At 40.5% G+C, this 24,151-nt stretch overlaps 1 protein-coding gene across 1 annotated transcript in view; it reads right to left on the reverse strand.

The window, feature by feature from the left end:
* CSMD1 (CUB and Sushi multiple domains 1) overlaps nucleotides 1-24,151 on the reverse strand; it is a 2,494,699-nt gene that overhangs the window by 2,469,241 nt on the left and 1,307 nt on the right. The gene's annotated exons all lie outside the window — the stretch shown is intronic.

The raw sequence follows: 24,151 nt of genomic DNA on the forward strand, positions 1-24,151 counted from the left end.
ATCATGCTGCTGCTGTAACCTCTACTCTTTGTCATTGTGCAACTCTGTTTCCTCCTGATGCTGCCACCACCTCCAGACCCTGTCATTGTGCCACTTGGTGGTATCCTCCTACTGCTTCCATTTCACAACTATGTCATAGTGCCACTCTGTGGACTTCTCATGCTGTTACCACCCTCCCCACTATATGACGGGGTCACTATTGTCCTTGTTTGGCTTTCTTGAAATCACCATTTATTTGACCTTTCTTGTGATCGGTCAGATGGAAGGAAAAATGAGACGCACAACAGATCCTGTCTGTGTAGCAGCTGTAAGGCCTGTATGGTCGCATCAGAATTGGCTTATGAATTGGTAGCCAAAAGCAGGAGTGGGTACAAAACACAGAAGACATTCAAATATTACCTTCACATGTCATATCTGTTTTAGATCCACTCCTGTTTTTTATGGCATTACCAATACTTAAGTATTACTAAGCAAATGCTGACCGAGTGAAGGCATATAATCCCCACACAGGATCCGTTTTTTGTGGGTTATTGTTCTGACGGATGAGAGAATGGGCAAATTATTCAGTGACGTCAACACAAACTTACTGCTGACACCCTCTCCACTCTGTTGGGGGGCCCTACTTGTATAAGCATTTAATAGAACAGGTTCTGTAGACATCTATGTGGAATCAGCTGACGAGGGTGTAAAAGGAGTGCGCTTCTTGACACTAACATGGACCTGTAAGGCTGAGTTCATACTTGAGTTATTTGGTCAGTTTTGACAAATTTGTTTACTTTCTTATAATTTTAATCAAGTTTTGGTTAAATTTTATATTAAATATTTAATTAATTTACTAATAAACATTACATGTTGCCTAAGACAGAAGAGAATTAGCCAGTCTTCTGTTTATTCAACAATGTGGGGTTGCAATGGAGAAAGCATGCAAAGAAAACAATTCCTCTCCACCTGTAGACGAATCCTATCAAGATTGCTGCAAGTGCGGTATTGGCTGCTCATCGACAAAGATACTTCTGGGGAAACCTGCCTGGCATCAGTAGGCCTCTAGAAGCTACAGACAATGAGAAGACAAAGTTTTAAGATAGCTTGGAGCCCAGAAGATTCGCAAAGTTAGTGAAGATTCAAACCAACAACTAGGCCCCGGTCTCATCGTCCGGTGAAAACATCACATGTTCCCAGGCATCATGGAAATTAAAAGGAGGGCATATTATATTTAATTAATTTAATAATAAAATATTTAATACATTTACAAATGAAATTTCAATTTAATGAGGTGGTGTTGCGATGGGGAAAGCATGCCAAGAAAACAATTCCTCTCCGGAGACGAATCCTGTCAAGATTCATGCAAGTGTGGTATGGGCTGCTCGTCGACCAAGATACTTCTGGGGGAACCTGCCTGACTTTCAATGGAGTTCATGACGGATCCGTCTTGGCTATGTTGCAGATAATACAAATGGATCCGTTCATGACGGATGCATGCAGTTGTATTATTGTAATGGATCTGTTTTTGCAGAACAATGACGGATCCACCCAAAACAGGGGTTATTGTTCTGATGGATCAGAGGAAGGGCAAAATAATCAGTGACGTCAACAAAAACTTACTGCTGACACCCTCTCCACTCTGTCGGTGGGATCTACTTGTATAAGCGTTTAATAAAACAGGTTCTGTAGACATCTATGTGTAATCAGCTGAAAACGGTGTAAAAGGAGTGCGCTTCTTCTTGGCGCTAACAGAGACCTGTGAGGCTGAGTTCATACTTGTTCATGTTGCCTAAGGCTATTTTCACACTTGCGGCAGTGTGATCCGGCAAGCAGTTCCGTCGTCGGAAATGCCTGCCGGATCCGCCGATCTGGATGTGACTGAAAGCATTTGTGAGATGCATCCGGATGCGGATCCGTCTCACAAATGCATTGCATGAACGGATCCGTCTCTCTGCTTGTCATGCTGACAGACCGGAAGGACGGACCCGGCATTCCGGCACTAATACATTCCTATGGGGAAAAATGCCGGATCCGGCATTCAGGCAAGTCTTCCGTTTTTTTGCCGGAGATAAAACCGTAGCATGCTACGGTTTTATCTTTTGCCTGATCAGTCAAAATGATTGAACTGAAGACATCCTGATGCATCCTAAACAGATTACTTTCTATTCAGAATACAGGTATAGAGCCCCTGTGATGGAACTCTATGCCGGAAAAGAAAAGCTCTAGTGTGAAAGTACCCTTAGGCTGCGTTCACACGGGCGAGATTTCCGCACGGGTGCAATGCGGTAGGTGAACGTATTGCACCCGCACTGAATCCCGACCCATTCATTTCAATGGGGCTGTTCAGATGAGCGGTGATTTTCACGCATCACTTGTGCGTTGCGTGAAAATCGCAGCATGCTCTATATTCAGCGTTTTTCACGCAACGCAGGCCCCATAGAAGTGAATGGGGTTGCGTGAAAATCGCAAGCATCTGCAAGCAAGTGCGGATGCGGTGCGATTTTCACGCACGGTTGCTAGGAGACGATCGGGATGGAGACCCGATCATTATTATTTTCCCTTATAACATGGTTATAAGGGAAAATAATAGCATTCTGAATACAGAATGCATAGTAAAACAGCGCTGGAGGGGTTAAAAAAAATAAATAAATAATTTAACTCACCTTAGTCCACTTGATCGCGCAGACTGGCATCTCCTTCTGTCTCCTTTGCTGAACTGGACCTGTGGTGAGCATTCATTACATGAACAGGACCTTTGGTGACGTCACTCTGGTCATCACATGATCCATCACATGATCTTTTACCATGGTGATAGATCATGTGATGACCGGAGTGACGTCACCAAAGGTCCTGTTCATGTAATAAATGCTCACCACAGGTCCTGTTCAGCAAAGGAGACAGAAGGAGATGCCGGTCTGCGCGATCAAGTGGACTAAGGTGAGTTAAATATTTATTTTTTTTTTTAACCCCTCCAGCACTGTTTTACTATGCATTCTGTATTCAGAATGCTATTATTTTCCCTTATAATCATGTTATAAGGGAAAATAATACAATCTACAGAACACTGATCCCAAACCCGAACTTCTGTGAAGAAGTTCGGGTTTGGGTACCAAACATGCACGATTTTTCTCACGCGAGTGCAAAACGCATTACAATGTTTTGCACTCGCGCGGAAAAATCGCGGGTGTTCCCGTAACGCACCCGCACATTTTCCCGCAACGCCCTTGTGAACCCAGCCTTAGACAGACAGGAGAGAAATGGCCAGTCTTATGGCCAGTGTTTATTCAACAATGTGGTGTTGCGATGGAGAAAGCATGAAAAGAAAACAAGTCAGTTTTGGCCCCGTAACGGCCCAAATAAGTGAAGTGTGCAGTGATTCTAAGAGCGACGCCTGTCATCTGCATGTCATACTGACTCACAGTATTATTTTACTACCACAGCAGACTCCCTATGCGTGTTACTGCAAGGCACAGTGTTCTACACCAATATAAAGGCTCTCTGCAGCCAGGAAATAGCTGTTTTTTTAACGCGATTCGCCGCGAATAGATTCAGATCAAACCAAATTTTTTCAAAAATTCACTCATCTCTATTTAACCTATTCTGAAGACAGATGTCTTCCATCTTTAGCTGAAGCACTGATTTGGTCTAGGACTTAGCTACGGTAAATGGGTGGGCTTAGTGATCTTTTTGTCTTACTGCAGACAGAACACAGCAGGGAGGCTCGTGTTCCAGCCACTTGTCTTACAACTTATCACAAGGCAGTATAGAGGAGGAGGGGTGGCATGGGTGACTTTCTACTAAGCACACAGACTGGCCAAGAGAGACAAGCAGAGCAGCGATGGAAAAAAAAAAACATTCTAAGGAGCAATTTATCACATACAAACAATATCTCCTCACTCACTGCTGCAATGCAGACCAACTTCACATCTCTAATATTTTCCATATTACAACTCCAAACAACTTTTAAACTCTTTTAACTCTCTTCTCCATCCTCCAGTGCCCCAGCGCTCCCCTCTCATCTCAGCTGAGGACTTAGCCACATACACTGATGAGCAAAATGGTAACAATATCTCAACATCCACTACAGCTTTGAATGTGAGACTACCATAATTTTATTGACAATCATCTTGGCTATCTCATACATAAATTGGACTTGCAACTATTTAGCATATGATTTGTTATGCAGATTCTTGTCATGTAGCTTCATTGTTACAGTTTTGCTCCAAAAATACTAAATGTTTATTATTTTGTTAGTATTTTGTAAATCCACCTTTGGCTTTCAACACGTTGGCTTTGGAATGGATGGAGGACTTCATTTCGTATTTTTCCGACTGTCATGGCACTCACATGACCCAGTTTGGCAATTTTCTTGGCCAAAATATCAAGCATGATGAGGTTTCTCTTTTCTTGGGAGATCTTCTTTATGGTTGCTCCTGGGTTTGAACTAGTGACCTATTACTTGAGAATCAACCTAATAAAGCACTGAGCTATTAGGGAATGTGAGAACAGGTTGTAATTTGTAGTACACAAGAAGAAAAAATTGTTCCACCACCAGGAGCAAAACATTAATAATGCAATTACATGACAAGAATCTGCATAACTAATCATATGCAAAATAGTTGAAAGTTCAATTTAACTACGAGATAGCCAAGATGATTGTCTATACAATGATGGTAGTCTCACATTCAAAGCTGTAGTGAATGGTGAAATATGGAGCCTGAAAGTCAAAAGTTCAAAACATTGTTACCCTTTTGCTCATCCGTGTACTTTAAACAAGAGTGGCAGCATCACAGAAAGCTTTAGCCTACAGTCCTCGCAGCCCCTTTACACAACTACTCTGTCTTCTTCCCCCATAACCTTCTTCTCTACCAGTACAGAGGAAATCCTTTCCACCCTACTCTCCAGATCACATCTCACCACCTTTGCACTTGACCCCATCACATCCCACCACATCCCCAACCTTACTGAAGTTTTTACCGCAGACCTAAATCATCTCTTCAACCTATCAATAACCACTGGTGTCTTCCCATCTGGTATTTGCTATCATTACACCCAAAACTTTTCCTTGACCCATCTTCGTTGTCTAGTTGTAGCACCATATCACTTCTCCCACATACCTCAAAGCTTCTTGAACAACATGTCCACCTTTCTTCCTGCTCCCTCTTTGGATGGCTACAATCTGGCTTCCGACCCCACCACTCAACTGAAACTGCCCCTTTCAAAGTCACCAATGACCTGCTAACTGCCAAATCCAAACACTATTACTGTGTGCTCCTACTCCTGGAACTGACCACTGCCTTTGACACCATTGACCACTTCCTTCTGTTACAAACTCTATCATCTCTTGGCTTCGCAAACTTGGCCCTGTCCTTTATCACATCATACCTCACAGATTGATCACACCACCTCCTCCGCTTTAAGGCTCTGTCCTAGGACCCCTGCCCTTCTCAATCTACACCTTTGGCCTGGGACAGCTTATAGAGTCCAATAGATTTCACTATCACTTCAAACCTCTTTGGTCCAGATATCATCACCATACTATATAGAATCCCACAATACCCATCTTCTATATCCTCCTTCTTCTCCTCTTGCTTTCTAAAACTTAATATGGATAAAGCAGAACTTAACATCTTTACCTCATCTTACTCAACCACCCCAAAATATCTGCCTATCACAATCAATGGCTACACACTATCCCTGGTCAACCAAGTTAAGAGCCTTGGAGTAACCTTTTGATTTGCCCTGTCCTTCAAACCACACATTCAAGCCTTTTTCACCACCTCTCGCCTCCAACTTAAAAATATCTCCCCCCATTAATACTCTGCCTCTCCCCTCTGCCAATCCCTTCACAGGTGCCCATTGCACACCCTCTGCCAATCCCTTCACTCGCTCCACATTACACAGCAAATTCAGTTTAAAATACTAACAAATACATATAAGGCCATCCACAACCTGTCCCCTCCATATATATTTGAGACACTTTCCCACTACATCTCCACACGTAATCTCCGATCCTCACAAGACCTCCTTCTTTACTCTCCCCTTATCACCATTTCCCACAATTGCCTCCAAGATTTCTCCCATGCAGCCCCATACTCTGAAACTCTTTACCCCAGCATATCAGACTCTCACCTAGAGTGGTAACTTTCAAAACAAATCTGAAAACCCACCTCTTCAGACAAGCTTACAACCGACAGTAACCCTTCTGCTGCAACCCTATGACCAGCTTTACCCTCACCTACTGTGTCCTTCTCTCAGGCCTTGTAGATTGTAAGTCCTCACGGGCACGTTCCTCTCTCATTCTATACCAGTTTGTAACTTGTCTTGTTCATGCTTGTTTTGTATTATGTGTGTACAGTCATGGCCAAAAGTTTTGAGAATTACATAAATATTGGAAATTTGAAAAGTTGCTGCTTAAGTTTTTATAATAGCAATTTGCATATACTCCAGAATGTTATGAAGAGTGATCAGATGAATTGCATAGTCCTTCTTTGACATGAAAATTAACTTAATCCCAGAAAAAACTTTCCACTGCATTTCATTGCTGTCATTAAAGGACCTGCTGAGATCATTTCAGTAATCGTCTTGTTAACTCAGGTGAGAATGTTGTGGACGAGCACAAGGCTGGAGATCATTATGTCAGGCTGATTGGGTTAAAATGGCAGACTTGACATGTTAAAAGGAGGGTGATGCTTGAAATCATTGTTCTTCCATTGTTAACCATGGTGAACTGCAAAGAAACGCGTGCAGCCATCATTGCGTTGCATAAAAATGGCTTCACAGGCAAGGATATTGTGGCTACTAAGATTGCATCTCAATTAACAATTTATAGGATCATCAAGAACTTCAAGGAAAGAGGTTCAATTCTTGTTAAGAAGGCTTCAGGGCGTCCTAGAAAGTCCAGCAAGCGCCAGGATCGTCTCCTAAAGAGGATTCAGCTGCGGGATCGGAGTGCCACCAGTGCAGAGTTTGCTCAGGAATGGCAGCAGGCAGGTGTGAGCGCATCTGCACGCACAGTGAGGCGAAGACTTTTGGAAGATGGCCTGGTGTCAAGAAGAACCGCAAAGAAGCCACTTCTCTACAAAAAAAACATCAGGGACAGATTGATCTTCTGCAAAAAGTTTGGTGAATGGACTGCTGAGGACTGGGGCAAAGTCATATTCTCCGATGAAGCCTCTTTCCGATTGTTTGGGGCATCTGGAAAAAGGCTTGTCCGGAGAAGAAGAGGTAAGCGCTACCATCAGTCCTGTGTCATGCCAACAGTAAAGCATCCTGAGACCATTCATGTGTGGGGTTGCTTCTCATCCAAGGGAGTGGGCTCACTCACAATTTTGACCAAAAACACAGCCATGAATAAAGAATGGTACCAAAACACCCTCCAACAGCAACTTCTTCCAACAATCCAACAACAGTTTGGTGAAGAACAATGCATTTTCCAGCACGATGGAGCACCGTGCCATAAGGAAAAAGTGATAACTAAGTTGCTCGGGGACCAAAACGTTGACATTTTGGGTCCATGGCCTGGAAACTCCCCAGATCTTAATCCCATTGAGAACTTGTGGTCAATCCTCAAGAGGCGGCTGGACAAACAAAAACCTACTAATTCTGACAAACTCCAAGAAGTGATTATGAAAGAATGGGTTGCTATCAGTCAGGAATTGGCCCAGAAGTTGATTGAGAGCATGCCCAGTCGAATTGCAGAGGTCCTGAAAAAGAAGGGCCAACACTGCAAATACTGACTCTTTGCATAAATGTCATGTAATTGTCGATAAAAGCCTTTGAAACGTATGAAGTGCGTGTAATTATATTTCACTACATCACAGAAACAACTGAAACAAAGACCTAAAAGCAGTTTAGCAGCAAACTTTGTGAAAACTAATATTTGTGTCATTCTCAAAACTTTTGGCCATGACTGTACATGTATGCCCCTTATCATATGTACAGCGTCATGCAATGAATGGCGCTTTAATAATAAATAATAATAATTATGATATATTTTTTTCAGTTTTAACTGTAATATGAGATAATGTAGGAATAAGGGAAAGAATTGCTGAGATTTAAAGTTTTGTACTTTCGCTGGGTTTAATGTTCCTAAACGGTATTAAACTTGTATAGACTTATATTTATGCAATGAAACTAAAAATAATACATTCCCTTTAAAATGTACATCTTGGTGAAAAATATTATTAGAAGTGTATTCTCTGATACTAGCGACTTGGCTATGAATAAGTTCTCCATATACATTATGTATAATAGATGTCAAGGCATTAGCAGAATTCTTTTAGACTTGCAAGTAAAATTCTAAGGAAATCAAACTGATGCCTAGAAGGAAAGAGGACATGCAAATGATTATTAGCTTTCTCACACACCAGCAAAAGAATAACAACTGACTTTTACTTATTCAACAACAAGGATTGACACAATAACAATAGAGTATTATTGAATATAACACCTGAGAATTACCCAGGTGAAAGTTATGGTGAAAGCAGACAAATAATGAAGATTCATTAAAAGGAATTGGCCACTTTCTAGCTGTTGATAACTAATGTTTACATAAGATGACTATGACCCCTACTAATATAGTTTATGTCAATGTTATGTACTATTTTCTATACTTCATATGCCATGTTCCCCTGTTGGACAAGTTTTTTGCACTGTCCGCATATAGGTCTGTGTCTAGGTCCTGTAAGATGACTGCTGATGGAGGTGTCACGGGGCGCCAAAGGCGCACTCGGTCTCCCCTTTGCTAGCTGGGAGGCTCCCTGCTCCTAGGTCTGCCTTGAGCACCGAGCTGTTCACTCGGTGCTCGACTTGTCTGTCTGGCCACGTCACATGACCCTCAGACCCCACTATAAATACAGGCAGCCTGCTGGCCTTAGGTTGCCTGTTAATTCTAGGTTTCTGGGTATTTGTTGGACTACTGATTACTCACCTGATCCTGTTCCCTGACGATCCTTTACTGCGCACTCCTCCCGGTATTGTGACCTCGGCTCCCACCTGACTACTCTTTGTGGACTCCTCTGGTACTTCTCTACTCTCCTGGTATTTGACCCCGGCTTCTCCTGACCATTCTTTGCTTAACCCTTTGTACTGCATAGCTCTCTTGGTTCTGACCCGGTCCGTTCACATTCCGTTATTTGTCTTGTCTGTCTTCCCAGCACGTATCCTAAGTTAGGGACTGCCGTCTATTTGTCCCCTGTCATTAGGACTTTTGAGGCAAGTAGGCAGGGCCAGGGGTGAGGGTGGAGCGCAGTGGTCACTATACTCCCCCCTGTGTGTGTGTGTACGTGACCAGACACATGACCAGACACATGACAATAAATAAATGAGGTTGTAATTTTTTTTTTTTTTTGATGCGTCATCACATATGCACAGTAACAGAGGTGACCTGGACCAATGGAGAACAGAAATGTTTGCACAAAGAATAATAAATAAGTTAAGTCTAATTGTCATCTATAATGATAAGAAATCCTTCTTTCCTATAAAGGTATTCATGGATAAAAGCCTTGCTATACAGTCTAAAGAAAAAAAAGTAAGTCACTCCTTTGGAATTACCTGGGAACTTGCTCACCCAACAACAAATATCAATACTATGAAGCATGGTGAATGGAGCATCATGTTTTGGGCTGATTGCTGCCTCAGGACCTGGATACCTTGGATTATTTAAGGAACAATGTATTTCTATGGCATATGAAAACATTTTATAGGCGGATGTAAGGCCAAAATTCCATGGCCTTAAACTAAAGGAACATTGGGTGATGCAACACGACAATGATGCAAAGCACACAAGTAAAAAAAAATCTAGGGAATAGTTGAAAAAGAACATTTGTGTTTTGGAATGGCTGTTTTGGAGTTCTGACATAATCCCTATTGAGATTTTGTGGTGACCTTAAACAAGCTGTGCACACAAAGCAGCCCAAAGATATTGATAAATTGCAAGACATTTGCAGGGAGGAAAAGTCAAGGATTCCTTTTCAGCGTTGTTCAATCTTATCAGAAACATTTGATGTTTTGTGGAGTTGATTGCTAAAGGTTTATTTAATGTGTTTGATAAAAGACATGAACGGTACAACTGTATGTGTGTTATGAGTTTAGTTAGATTGTGTTTGCTTATAATTGTGACTTAGATAACAATAAGACCTAATTTCATTAATAATCAAGGCGGAAATGTAGTTAATTCAAAAGGACGCATTTACTTTTCCGTTCAACTTTACAATGATTTTTTAGAAAGCTCTACGTACTTTTCCAATAATATATTTGCACAAATAAACCCAAGTTTGATAATGTATCTTGATACTGCAACCAACCCGGTCTCTTTAGTACCCTAGTCATCCTGCTTTGCAGGTCTTACACAACTGTCCTCAAATTGTGCAAAATATTTAGTGATGAGGGGCATGGACAATATTCGAATTTGCGATATTTGGCAAATATTTGGGCGAATATTTGTAATGAATTTGCGAATTCGAGAATTTCTTGAAAATCGGCAATGTAATATGCACGTATTGCGCGCGCAATAATGGTGTGGGTCACTGTTGCTACATTTTTCAAGCTGCTAGAAGTTTCCTGAGACTGGAGAACATGGTTGGCACGGCAGGACATTACAATAGCTTTATATGCAGATAGAGTGCTCCAATAAAGTTGCGATTGCGCAAATCAGCAATTAATGATGAGAATATTTTGGCGCAATCCGTGCAACTTCACATTTTAGCAGGTCTGACTACTTATTACTGATTGGCGCACTATTTATTGTTGCAAACTTGTGACATCACAGCTCTATGTCTGTAGCATGTATGTATGGACAGCAGAACCTATCACACTACCTAACACCCTGCACTGGAACCTACCAGCTACACTATATCATACACTATATCCCTATCTAACCTACACTGATCATCTCCCACTAACTATCTGTATTATATATATAAACTAACTAACTATCTATCTAATGTAATGACACAGCAAAGCACAGAGCACAACAATAACACTGCTGTATCTCTCAGAACTGCAAAAAACTGCAGAAAATGGCTGTTGGGGAGGTTCTTATATAGTAAGGGGTAGGCAACTTTCCTATTGGTTGCTAGGGATGTTGCTAAGCTTAGACAAAGACATTGCAGCCTTCTCATTGGCCCACAAGCAAGAAGCAGGGAAGGATCATGGGTTCAGATGCGAAATCTAGAATATTTGCAAATACAAATATATAGCACTATATTCTAACTCTTCACAAATTCTCTAAGTGTCTATAGAAATATTGTGTAGTCTGTCTTGAAAGTGTAGTCTGTCTAATTATGTGTATACAGCAAAAAATATGCTCTTGTCATGTCCATCTAAGCCATTTTTATGTTTCCCATTATTGTATTTGCTTTAGCAGCTGCCTAGCAATAGTTGCTTAAGTTAATTTTGCTGTCCACCAATATCCACCTGTATTTTTCAGTGGATGCTTTATCCTATGTTTTACTGTTTTATACAGAATTGTACATTTAACCACATTAAAATTCATCGGCAGCTCTTAAGCCTAAGCTTCCAGCTTCACCAAATCTCAATATAATATTATCATATATGTTGATTAGTTTACAGAGCTTAGCATAAATTGCAAAAATTCAAATGATACTAGTAAATCAGACTTTTGAAGTTAGGGTTTGTCAATCCACAACATTTATTTTTAGTATATTTTGGATTACTGCACAATAATGGCACTTTGATAATGTCAATTTGTGTCACATGATCACGTATGATCAGCTATTTTAACTACATAAGCATGGAGTCCGTACCATTACATATTATTGACCCATATGTGCTTCATGCACCTCTGTATGTTGTCTACATTAGGTGTTATTTTCTCCCGTAGAGAAGACACAGTCGGGTCACATTATTATGACCAACAGCTAATATCCAGAGTAACCACCATGTGCAGCACAGACAGCTGCTATATGGGCTGGGAGTGATTCAATAAGGTCCTGGTAGGTTGTCACAGGTATCTGGAGCCATGCTGACTGCATTGCATCACATGGCGGATGGAGAGTGAGTGGGGGAGAACCCATAGAGCAAACATGATCATCAAGGTGGTCTCATAGATGCAATTGGGTTCAAGTTTGGAGGCTCGCCAACTTTGTTGGGAAAAACTTGGTTCGATCTGAATTTATTGCGTTAAAAATAAAACTGCTATTTTCTGGCTGCGGAGAGCCCTTATAGTGGTGTAGAACACTGTGCCTTGCAGTAATAAGAATAGTGAGTCTGCTTTGGTAGTGAAATAATACGTCAGTATGACATGCAGATCACAGGTGTCGCTCTTAACTGCACACTTAACTTCATTGCACCACTTTTAATACAGTTTTAGCTTCAAAGATCATTCAACTTCTCAGATGATAGTCTATTTTAGTCATTTGCAACCTTTGTGTTGGTCTTTTTTTGTGTTTTATCTCTATCTTATATGACAAATGTCATATCTCCAATGATTTAGAAAATGTTCCTTGCAGTTAGAAGACTGTACTTTTACATGCTGCAAGCACTTCTTATATACATTTTTACAATTATGGTTATAAAAACAGAATTGCTAAAAATCTTATTACGACTCATAATATAATACAGGACAATTGGATTAGAATTTTCTAATTTCTCTGTATAGTTTCTCTGGACCTTAGAGTTGCATAGAAAAATCCAGTTTTGTATACTGCGATTGTCGCTTACAGCAGCTAAATGAATTATATGAATAAAAACTTAAAAACAACCTTAATCTTTTGTATATGCTTTGCTTTCATGCCCCATGATGATAGGTTTTTTCTTACTTTTTCATTATTTTCATGTGCCTTTTTTCAGCATAATAAAAATGCTGTGTGACATCCATATATGCCTGCATAACTTATTATTATTTTATTAGGCTTATATGTGTCATTTGTGCATTTGTCCATTTTAACGCAGTTTTATACAATTATTGTGTCCCTAGGCTTGCTGCAGTAAATTCTTTATGTGGTCAGCAGACCTTGAAGAAAGTTTTTACCATCTGTCACTAAGATAGTATGTTTTATTCTGTGTTATTTGCTGTAATACATTACTCTGTAACATGGTATTATTTTTTATTATACTTCCCTTTGTCCTTTGGAACATTAAGATTCTGAACTGCAAATACAATGTCTGAATAAAGATACATCACCTACAAATCAAATAATGATAGTATATAAAATTTTATAATACTGGTATCCAAAGTTGTAGGGTCTGGGCAAGGAAGTATATATATATATATATATATATATATATATATATATATATACTTGTTACGGCACCCCGGGCATAAAAGGGGTTAAAACAGTTTGGGCGATCTTCCCCTTCCAGATCTACAGGCACAGCTACTTACAGAACACCAAACTCCGGAACGGAACCTCACGAATAGCTGCTAGCAGACGAATAGGAAACGCACCCAAGCTGCTTACACTCCTAGCAATCAGTCTCTAACAGCATACAGTGAATCCCCCCAAGAACGAGACCAAGCTCTGTGTTGAGGGTAAAGCAGTGGACAGAATCTCTCTATACTGAGGGCTACCCGTCCATATTTATACAGGTCCCCATCTGGTGGACACTCCCCTAGGGGGACCATATGGAAGACTGTGACACAGGACAGAAAGGCAGCAATTCAGGTCACACAGACACAATACATCCCCACAATGCATCCTGGTTTCCTCCTCTCTGCCCTGGAGACAACCGAGGAGTAATTCAATTATCTCTCAGGACAAAGGGAAATCGCCACCATACACGTGGGGACAACAGGACAGAAATCCCTATTCAAATATACAATGTCACAACCATTACAGTAAACATAGACATGTACCCTGGAGACAACCGAGGAGTAATTCAATTATCTCTCAGGACAAAGGGAAATTGCCACTATACACGTGAGGACAACAGGACAGAAATCACTATTCAAATATACAATGTCACAACCATTACAGTAAACATAGACATGTAACACATCCCCAGATAGCTCAGGTCTGAGTGCATATTATTAGGTGAATGGCACTCAGACTACACGAATACAGTAGAATCGCCATGGAGCCAAAGTCTTTAATTTCACATAGTCTTTCGTTATCCGAATGGGCTCCAAGGCATAGCTATCTGGGGTATCACTGTTCAAATAGGGCAAGTACCAAATGACCCGGCTTTCATGTCTTTGCAGCGGAAAATCAAGCGTTTCAACATGGGGCCATAGTCCAAAGGGAGCAGGCGGGCAACCAGGCTTCTCCAATGCAATGTGGCGAGATTGGTCTCGTCACAATACTCATTAGCAGTTCTCTGATACAAACAGCATAAATCAATGTTATTTGCTTCACTGTATTTCCACCCCATCTATGGTAAGTAAATATATGTATAAAGGCAATCCTTAAGCTTAAAGGCTATGGACCGCTTTGTGCTGATTTGTTTTAATTAATTTGCTTCCTAAATGCAAAATGAAAGAATTACTCATTTTTCATTTTTTTTTCTTTTTGTAGGGGAGTGATAATGAAAATTTTTGCAATTTTGTATTTTATTAGGTGATTTTCTATTTAAAAACTCTGCAGTTGTTCCCAACTCATCTTCAGCATTCAGCACCGAGCAGTACTGAAGATGTTCCTGGCTCACTGTTAGATACAGAGCAAGCCTGCTGCTATCATCACCGTCTTTCTTCTAGACATGATATCACTGACTTTATATACCCTAAAACTACTCTTTTCATGTCTCTTTGACATCTATTATGTCAGTGGTGACCTCTGACAATGTATGTGTGCTCTATATCCCCATAGTGCTCACTAACGAGCTGTCGGGGAGATACATGAGAAAGGGCAATCAAGGATGACTATTGACAGTATAGAAGGCAGAGAGACAGGGAAAATCAGTTGTACAATATATAGGAAAAGTGTAATGGAGACAGAGAAGAAGTATAAGGGAGGCAATGAGCCTAGCAACAAGCTTGCTCTGCATCTAACTGCCAGCATTAACAGTTTATATTACTGTGATATGCCAAACACTGGACAGGTGATCTTTTGCAACTTTTTGATAAGGGACCACTTCAGAGTAAGTTTTTTTTTTTTATAAAAAAAAAGCACAAACTCATCCAATAAAGTAAATTGCAAAAATATTCATAATAATTCCCCCTACACAATAAAAAAATTACATGGCGGTTATATTTTAGTTAAGTTTTTAAATAGTCTTCATTAAAAATGTCCTACCATTTTATTGTTATGCAATCTGTGTAACTCCTTCATCTACATGGTTGTCCTGTTGCATCTGACATAGATCCAAAAGCTCACTGATTCTGATCCCTCTTTATGCTCCACCCTTCCCTTTTCTAACTGTTATGGATAGCAGGAAGGATTGGGAGAATGGTGTACAACACAGATAAGTTTGTGGAGAAGGGGGAAATCCAAGTTATCACGAAAAGGAAACTGCATATCAGGTCACCTGAAAATGAATGAAGGAATGAAGATTGTAGCTTGATTTCAGTGCTGTTCATATGAGGACAGTATTATACAAAAATTAAATCCTATTCAGACATTTCCATTCACTTACCTTACACGAATTAACATAGTAAAATGCCACCACTAAATTATCTGGAGTGAAAACTGCACTGCAAGTAGATCCACAATCATATAGCTCAAAACCACATTGAAAAAAAAAATCCCTAGAGTGCTTTCATCCTTATGACAACAAACATCTTTTGTAGATATAAGGTATAATGTGATAATATGAAAGAAAGCTAGAGTAGAGATTATATAGTTCTGATATGTTATCAACCTATGTATTTCTTAGATAAACTATAAAATCTATATTAGTAAATGGACCTGCAAAAATAAAATCTGTACTTGGTATTTTGGCAGTTGCAAATATCAGTAACAAACCCTGTATAAAATAAAACAATGAATCACCATACATTTCTGAGCCTCTTTTCTAATGCCAAAGTAATATTGTACTATTTCATATAGATGGCTTTCACAGATTTGTACATAATCCTCTACTTTTGCTTGAGATTTGTATTTTTCCTGTAAGGGTATAAACTCTGTTCTCCCTCAGGGAGCAACACTTTAACAAGAGATAATACACATGGGGGGGGGGGGGGGGGGGTAATATTTGTGAATTCATGTGTTTATCAGGAACAGCAATAAAACAAGTTCAAGAAACTCTAACTAAACAAAATTTCAAATACTGTATTATTTTAGGAAACAATTTCAATTAAGGGAAGAATTAAATATTTGAATAGATGGGATAATGTTCCTGACATGGAAAAACCTTAAAAATAATTAGTCTTTACAATAATGTTACAATAATAGTTTTGTGTTTTTACATAAATATGAAGAAATAAAGAAAAGGTTTATACTAAATATACAATCAAAATTATCCTGCACTGAGCAGAAAAATAAAGAAATTCTCCTGGCAGGAGATCGTTATTGTTGTTAGTGAAACAATGAACCTATATCCATTATAGACCTTCCAGGCACATTTAAGGGACTTGGAGCTATTCCAATAACTATTATCCATGAATCTCAAATTGATGCTTTCTCACAATTGCCTGCGCTGTCATGTATGATTATGCATCTGACTGGAATACATCCAGATTGTTCACATGCTGTGGTTCTGGTGCTATGTCTGAAAAAGTAGGATTTTTTTTCTGATCACAGATATGATGCTTTCATGCTTATATATGCTTCATCTTAGGAGTCACTGTGGGTAGAAATAAATGGAGGCAAAAATAATAATAAACAACGTTGTTTTTCTATAGGAGTTTGCTATAAGCCACTTAATATACCATGAAGCGGCAAATCATAAGATTATTATGGGGGACTTCAACTACCCAGATATAGACTGGGAAACTGAACCCTATAGATCTCGTGGAGGTAAGTTCCAGATTTGACCGCGTCAAGTCAATGGATGTCGTTGACTTCTCTAAAGCATTTGATACAGTGCCACATAAAATTTTTGTATATAAAATGAGAATGCTTGGACTGGAAGCAAATGTCAGTATGTGAGTAAGCAACTGGCTCAGTGATGGAAAACAGAGGGTGGTTATTAATGGTACTCATTCAGAATTGGTCATTGTTACTATTGGGGATCAGTATTGGGCCCTATTCTCTTCTAGAAGGCTTGCAGAGTAAAATATCAATTTTTGCTGTGACACTAAACTGTGTAAAGTAATTAACACGAAAGAGGACAGTATACTACTACAGAGGGATCTTGATAGATTGGAGGCTTGGGCAGAGAAGTGAATATAGTAAATGGCGGCTCACCCTACACAACTAGTGGACCTAGGTGCTCTTGTGCCAGGACTGCACCACAGTCCTTTAAGGAGATGTATCAGGTGAGTATATGGAGTGGAACAGGCACTCTATCACCTGAAGCTGCAGAGGGGTGTTTCTATAGGTCAATGTGGTGTTTAGATACAGTGTGCGCTGAGACAGTATATCGTATAAAAATATATATTTATTTGATTATTAGGACATCCAATTCACATGTTTTCTTAAAACAGGCTAAAAAGTTAAAGAATAAGATTAAACGATCGGTTTAAAAATGAAAAAGTGAGAAAAATTGATAGAAATGAAAAAATACAAATAAAAAGTGGTCAAAAATGGTAAAAATTCAGATTTAGTCATGTAGGTATAGTTCATTTATATATACTAACCCGTTGTTTGTCCCAGTCTGCGGTGAGTCCTGTGGACTGTGGCTTGCTTCCGGGTAGTGGATCACGTGTCTTCCGGCGGGTAACGTGGCACCCCACATGACCGGAGTGCGGCCGGAGTTTGAATCTTCCTAGCGCGCTATTAGTGGACACCGCTTCTCCTCTAGTCCATGTGGTATGTTGCGGTTTCTTGTAGGGATAATGCTATAGGACAGATGCGTTTCAAAGCTAGCTGGTTCTTCCTCAGTGGCATAGCATTATCCCTGATGTATGCGTCTTTTTATATCCACCCTGGGGGTGTGGCCATGTTGTTGATTGGGGTTGGCTGAAAAAGGTGGGCCGGATTCCCATATTGAATAGGTAGTATTGGATAGGGATGGAGAGAAATAAATTCTTTATAATGAAAAAATAAATGGATGTATGGTGTGTCAATTGTGTGTATTGTATCGTTAATGCAGATATCTTAGTGTAGAGTTCACCTTGGAGAGGTTTTCCTCATTCTGTTAGTAGTCCACTTCTGTTATGAAAGTCTGTATGCGTTGAGTATTTTTTAACCCCTTAAGGAATCGGCCCTATTTCACCTTCTGGACTTGGCCATATTTTGCAAATCTGAGCAGTGTCACTTTAAGTGCTGATAACTTTAAAACGCTTTGACTTATCCAGGCCATTCTGAGATTGTTTTTTCGTCACATATTGTACTTCATGACACTGGTAAAATGAAGTCAAAAAAATTCATTTTTATTTATAAAAAAATACCAAATTTACCAATTTTTTTTTTCAATTTCTCTACTTCTATAATACATAGTAATACCTCCAAAAATAGTTATTACTTTAATTTTTGGGGATTTTACAAGGCTTAGGAGTTTAAAAGCAAAACTTGAAATTTTTCAGAAATTTTCAAAAACCCAATTTTTTGGGACCAGTTCAGGTCTGAAGTCACTTTGTGAGGCTTACATAATAGAAACCACCCAAAAATGACCCCATTCTATAAACTACGCCCCTCAAGGTATTCAAAACTGATTTTACAAACTTTGTTAACCCTTTAGATGTTCCACAAGAATTAATGGAAAATAGAGATACAATTTCAAAATTTAATTTTTTGGGCAGATTTTCCATTTTACTATTTTTTTTCCAGTTACAAAGCAAGGGTTAACAGCCAAACCAAACTCAATATTTATGGCTCTGATTCTCTAGTTTACAGAAACACCCCATATGTGGTCGTAAACTACTGTACGGGCACACGGCAGGGCTCAGATGGAAAGGAATGCCATACGGTTTTTGGAAGGCAGATTTGTCCCATTTGAAGCCCCCCTGATGCACCCCTAGAGTAGAAACTCCATAAAAGTGACCCCATCTAAGAAACTACACCCCTCAAGGTATTCAAAACTTATTTTACAAACGTTTTTAACCCTTTAGTTGTTCCACAAGAATTAATGGAAAATAGAGATACAATTTCAAAATGTAACTTTTTTGGCAGATTTTCCATTTTAATATTTTTTTTACTTTTACAAAGCAAGGGTTAACAGCCAAACAAAACTCAATATTTATGGCCCTGATTCTGTAGTTTACAGAAACACCCCATATGTGGTCGTAAACCGCTGTACGGGCACACGGCAGGGCGCAGAACGAAAGGAATGCCATACGGATTTTGGAAGGCAGATTTTGCTGATGTCCTATGGATTTTGGAAGGCAGATTTTGCTGGACTGATTTGTTTGACACCAAGTCTCATTTGAAGCCCCCCTGATGCAACCCTAGAGTAGAAACTCCATAAAAGTGACCCCATCTAAGAAACTACACCCTTCAGGGTATTCAAAACAGATTTTACAAACGTCATTAACCCTTTAGGTGTTCCACAAGAGTTATTGGCAAATGGAGATGAAATTTCAGAATTTACATTTTTTGGCAAATTTTCCATTTTAATCCATTTTTCCCAGTAACAAAGCAAGGGTTAACAGCCAAACAAAACTCAATATTTATGGCCCTGATTCTGTAGTTTACAGAAACACCCCATATGTGGTCGTAAACCGCTGTAGGGGCACACAGCAGGGCGCAGAAGGAAAGGAATGCCATACTGTTTTTGGAAGGCAGATTTTGTTGGACTGGTTTTTTTGACACCATGTCCCATTTGAAGCCCCCCTGATGCACCCCTAGAGTAGAAACCCCCAAAAAGTGGCCCCATTTTAGAAACTACGGGATAGGGTGGCAGTATTGTTGGTACTAGTTTAGGGTACATATGATTTTTGGCTGCTCTATATTACACTTTTTGTGAGGCAAGATAACAAGAAATAGTTGTTTTGGGACCGTTTTTATTTTTTGTTATTTACAACATTCATCTGACAGGTTAGATCATGTGATATTTTACAGACCAGGTTGTAACGGATGCGGCGATACCTAATATGTATACTTTTTTTATTTATGTAAGTTTTACACAATAATTTCATTTTTGAAGCAAAAAAAATCATGTTTTAGTGTTTCCATAGTCTGAGAGCCATAGTTTTTTCAGTTTTTGGGAGATTACCTTAGGTAAGGTATGATTTTTGCGGGATGAGATGAGATGAGTTTTATTGGCACTATTTTGTGGTGCGTGTGACTTTTTGATCGCTTGCTATTACACTTTTTGTTATGTAAGGTGACAAAAAATGGTTTATTTAGCACTGTTTTTATTTTACATTTTTTACGGTGTTCATCTGAGGGGTAAGAAAAATTATGTTTTAGTGTTTTCATATTCTAAGAGCCATAGTTTTTTAGGTTTTTGGGTGATTATCTTAGGTAGGGGCTAATTTTTTTGTGGGATGAGATGACGGTTTGATTGGCACTGTTTTGGGGCGCATATTTTTTACGGTGTTCATCTGAGGGGTAAGGTCATGTGATATTTTTATAGAGCCGGTTAATACGAACGCGGCGATACCAAATATGTATACTTTTTTTTTATTTATGTAAGTTTTACATAATAACAGCTTTTTTAAAACAAAAAAAAATGATGTTTTTGTGTCTCCATATTCTGAGCCATAGTTTTTTTATTTTTTGGGCGATTGTCTGGGGTATGGGCTCATTTTTTGCGGGATGAGGTGACGGTTAGATTGGTACTATTTTGGTGGGCAAACACCTTTTTGATCGCTTGCTGATGTACTTTTTGTGATGTAAGGTGACAAAAAAATGGTTTATTTAGCACAGTTTTTATTTTTTACGGTGTTCATCTGAGGGGTTAGGTCATGTGATATGTTCATAGAGCCGGTCGATACGGACACGGCGATACCTAATATGTATACTTTTTTCACTCCCCTTATTTTTAACCAATTTTTTTTTACTTTATTTGGGGAAAATGACGTTTTTGTTTATTTTTACTTAAAACTTTAAATTTTTTTGGGGGAAAAACTTTATTTTTTCATCTCTTTTTTTTGTCCCACTTTGGGACTTGAACTTTTGGAGGTCTAATCCTTTACAATGCATTCCAATACTTCTGTATTGGAATGCATTGGCTGTATGAGTAATACTGTGTGTATTACTCATACAGCTTCCGGCCTGTGAGATCCAGGGCCTTGCGTCTTATAAAGCGGATACTTCGCTGGCCGCTATGCTGCACAGCGTGGCCAGCGAAGTATCAGTGTGGAGGGAGGAGGCGGGGACACTCATGGCGGGGCCCGGTGCAGTGACTCTACTCTAATTCACCGGGCCCCGCAGATGTTAAGTACATTCAATCCGAATGGGTCTGCAATTACTGTACTGTACTTACTGTTGTACCTTATGTATAGCATTAATACGGCGCAGACCGGCAGCTTCCTCTGTCATGCGCAGCCTGCCCCAGCTCCCTCCTCATGCGCAGCCTGCCCCAGCTCTCTCCTCATGCGCCGCCTGCCGCAGCTCCCTCCTCATGGGCCGCCTGCCTGTTCATTCATAAAGTGAGATAAGCAGGCAGCTGGGCAGGCGGCGCATGAGGAGGGAGCTGCGGCAGGCGGGGCAGGCGGTTCATGACCGAGGGAGCTGCCGGTCTGCTCCGTCTTAATGCTATACATAAGGTAATACAGTAAGTACAGTACAGTAATTGCGGACCCATTCGGATTGAATGTACTTATGCGTGGCCCGGTGTATTAGAGTAGAGTCACTGCACCGGGCCCCGCCATGAGTGTCTCCGCCTCCTCCCTCCACACTGATGCATCTGATGGGGGATCTGTAGATGACACTTATGGGGATCTGTGGATGACATAAGTGTCATCCACAGAGCCCTATAAGTGTCATCCACAGATTCCCCATCAGTGTAATACACAGATCCCCCATCAGTGTAATACACAGATCCCCCCATAACAGTGCATCATCCACAGATCCCCCCATAACAGTGCGTCATCCACAGATCCTCCCATAACGGTGCATCATCCACAGATCCTCCCATAACAGTGCGTCATCCACAGATCCTCCGATAACAGTGCGTCATCCACAGATCCTCCCATAACAGTGCGTCATCCACAGATCCCCCATAACAGTGCATCATCCACAGATCCCCCCATAACAGTGCGTCATCCACAGATCCTCCCATAACGGTGCATCATCCACAGATCCTCCCATAACAGTGCGTCATCCACAGATCCTCCGATAACAGTGCATCATCCACAGATCCTCCCATAACAGTGCATCATCCACAGATCCTCCCATAACAGTGCATCATCCACAGATCCCCCATAACAGTGCGTCATCCACAGATCCCCATAACAGTGCGTCATCCACAGATCCCTCATAACAGTGCGGCATCCACAGACCACCATTAGTTCAAAACCTACCAAAAGCACACCTTTTGGTTCAAAATATTTTTTTCTTTTTTCCTCCTCAAAAACCTAGGTGCGTCTTATCATCAGGTGCGTCTTATAAAGCGAAAAATACAGTAGGTATAAATATACTACAACTACCAACCACTGCAGTCCCCTGTTCTACCACCAGTCACTGGTGGATTTTATCTGGGTCTGATAAGACCAAGCAGCTCTGCTATGCCAAGAGGAATAGCAATCACTGGGTCCAACAGAGGCAGTAGTATTGTTCGCAACATAGTATTCATTTAGTAAAGTTAGAAGCAGACAAAAACTACTTTGGTCTTTGCCGAAGGGACATGAATGTCTCTGGCAGGCCCGACCTGCTCCTGATAGTGTGTAGAAACAGGACCAAGCAGGGACTACAATATTGTGATAGATCATCAATATCAGATTGGTGGATGTCCAACACCAAGCACTTTCACCAATCAGCTGCTTGAAAAGGTCACAGTAGAGTAGAGTCACTGCACCGGGCCCCGCCATGAGTGTCTCCGCCTCCTCCCTCCACACTGATGCATCTGATGGGGGATCTGTAGATGACACTTATGGGGATCTGTGGATGACATAAGTGTCATCCACAGAGCCCTATATGTGTCATCCACAGATCCCCCATCAGTGTAATACACAGATCCCCCATCAGTGTAATACACAGATCCCCCCATAACAGTGCATCATCCACAGATCCCCCCATAACAGTGCATCATCCACAGATCCCCCCATAACAGTGCGTCATCCACAGATCCTCCCATAACAGTGCGTCATCCACAGATCCCCCATAACAGTGCATCATCCACAGATCCCCCTATAACAGTGCATCATCCACAGATCCCCCCATAACAGTGCGTCATCCACAGATCCTTCCATAACGGTGCATCATCCACAGATCCTCCCATAACAGTGCGTCATCCACAGATCCTCCCATAACAGTGCATCATCCACAGATCCTCCCATAACAGTGCATCATCCACAGATCCTCCCATAACAGTGCATCATCCACAGATCCCCCATAACAGTGCGTCATCCACATAACAGTGCGTCATCCACAGATCCCTCATAACAGTGCGGCATCCACAGACCACCATTAGTTCAAAACCTACCAAAAGCACACCTTTTGGTTCAAAATATTTTTTTCTTTTTTCCTCCTCAAAAACCTAGGTGCGTCTTATCATCAGGTGTGTCTTATAAAGCGAAAAATACAGTAGGTATAAATATACTACAACTACCAACCACTGCAGTCCCCTGTTCTACCACCAGTCACTGGTGGATTTTATCTGGGTCTGATAAGACCAAGCAGCTCTGCTATGCCAAGAGGAATAGCAATCACTGGGTCCAATAGAGGCAGTAGTATTGTTCGCAACATAGTATTCATTTAGTAAAGTTAGAAGCAGACAAAAACTACTTTGGTCTTTGCCTCAGGGACATGAATGTCTCTGGCAGGCCCGACCTGCTCCTGATAGTGTGTAGAAACAGGACCAAGCAGGGACTACAATATTGTGATAGATCATCAATATCAGATTGGTGGATGTCTAACTCCAAGCACTTCCACCAATCAGCTGCTTGAAAAGGTCACAGTACTCAGATAAGTCCGGTGACCTCTTCAAAGCATGCCAAGCACAGTGCTGTGTATTGTATAGCGGTTGTGCTTGTTATCTCAGTCCAGGCACATTTACTTCTGTGGGACTGAGCTGCACATAGGCTGTGTGAGCATTGAATGTGACGTCACTTGCCTTTACCTTT

The sequence above is a fragment of the Bufo bufo genome, chromosome 4 (assembly GCF_905171765.1).
Source record: "Bufo bufo chromosome 4, aBufBuf1.1, whole genome shotgun sequence".
Taxonomy (NCBI): domain Eukaryota; kingdom Metazoa; phylum Chordata; class Amphibia; order Anura; family Bufonidae; genus Bufo; species Bufo bufo.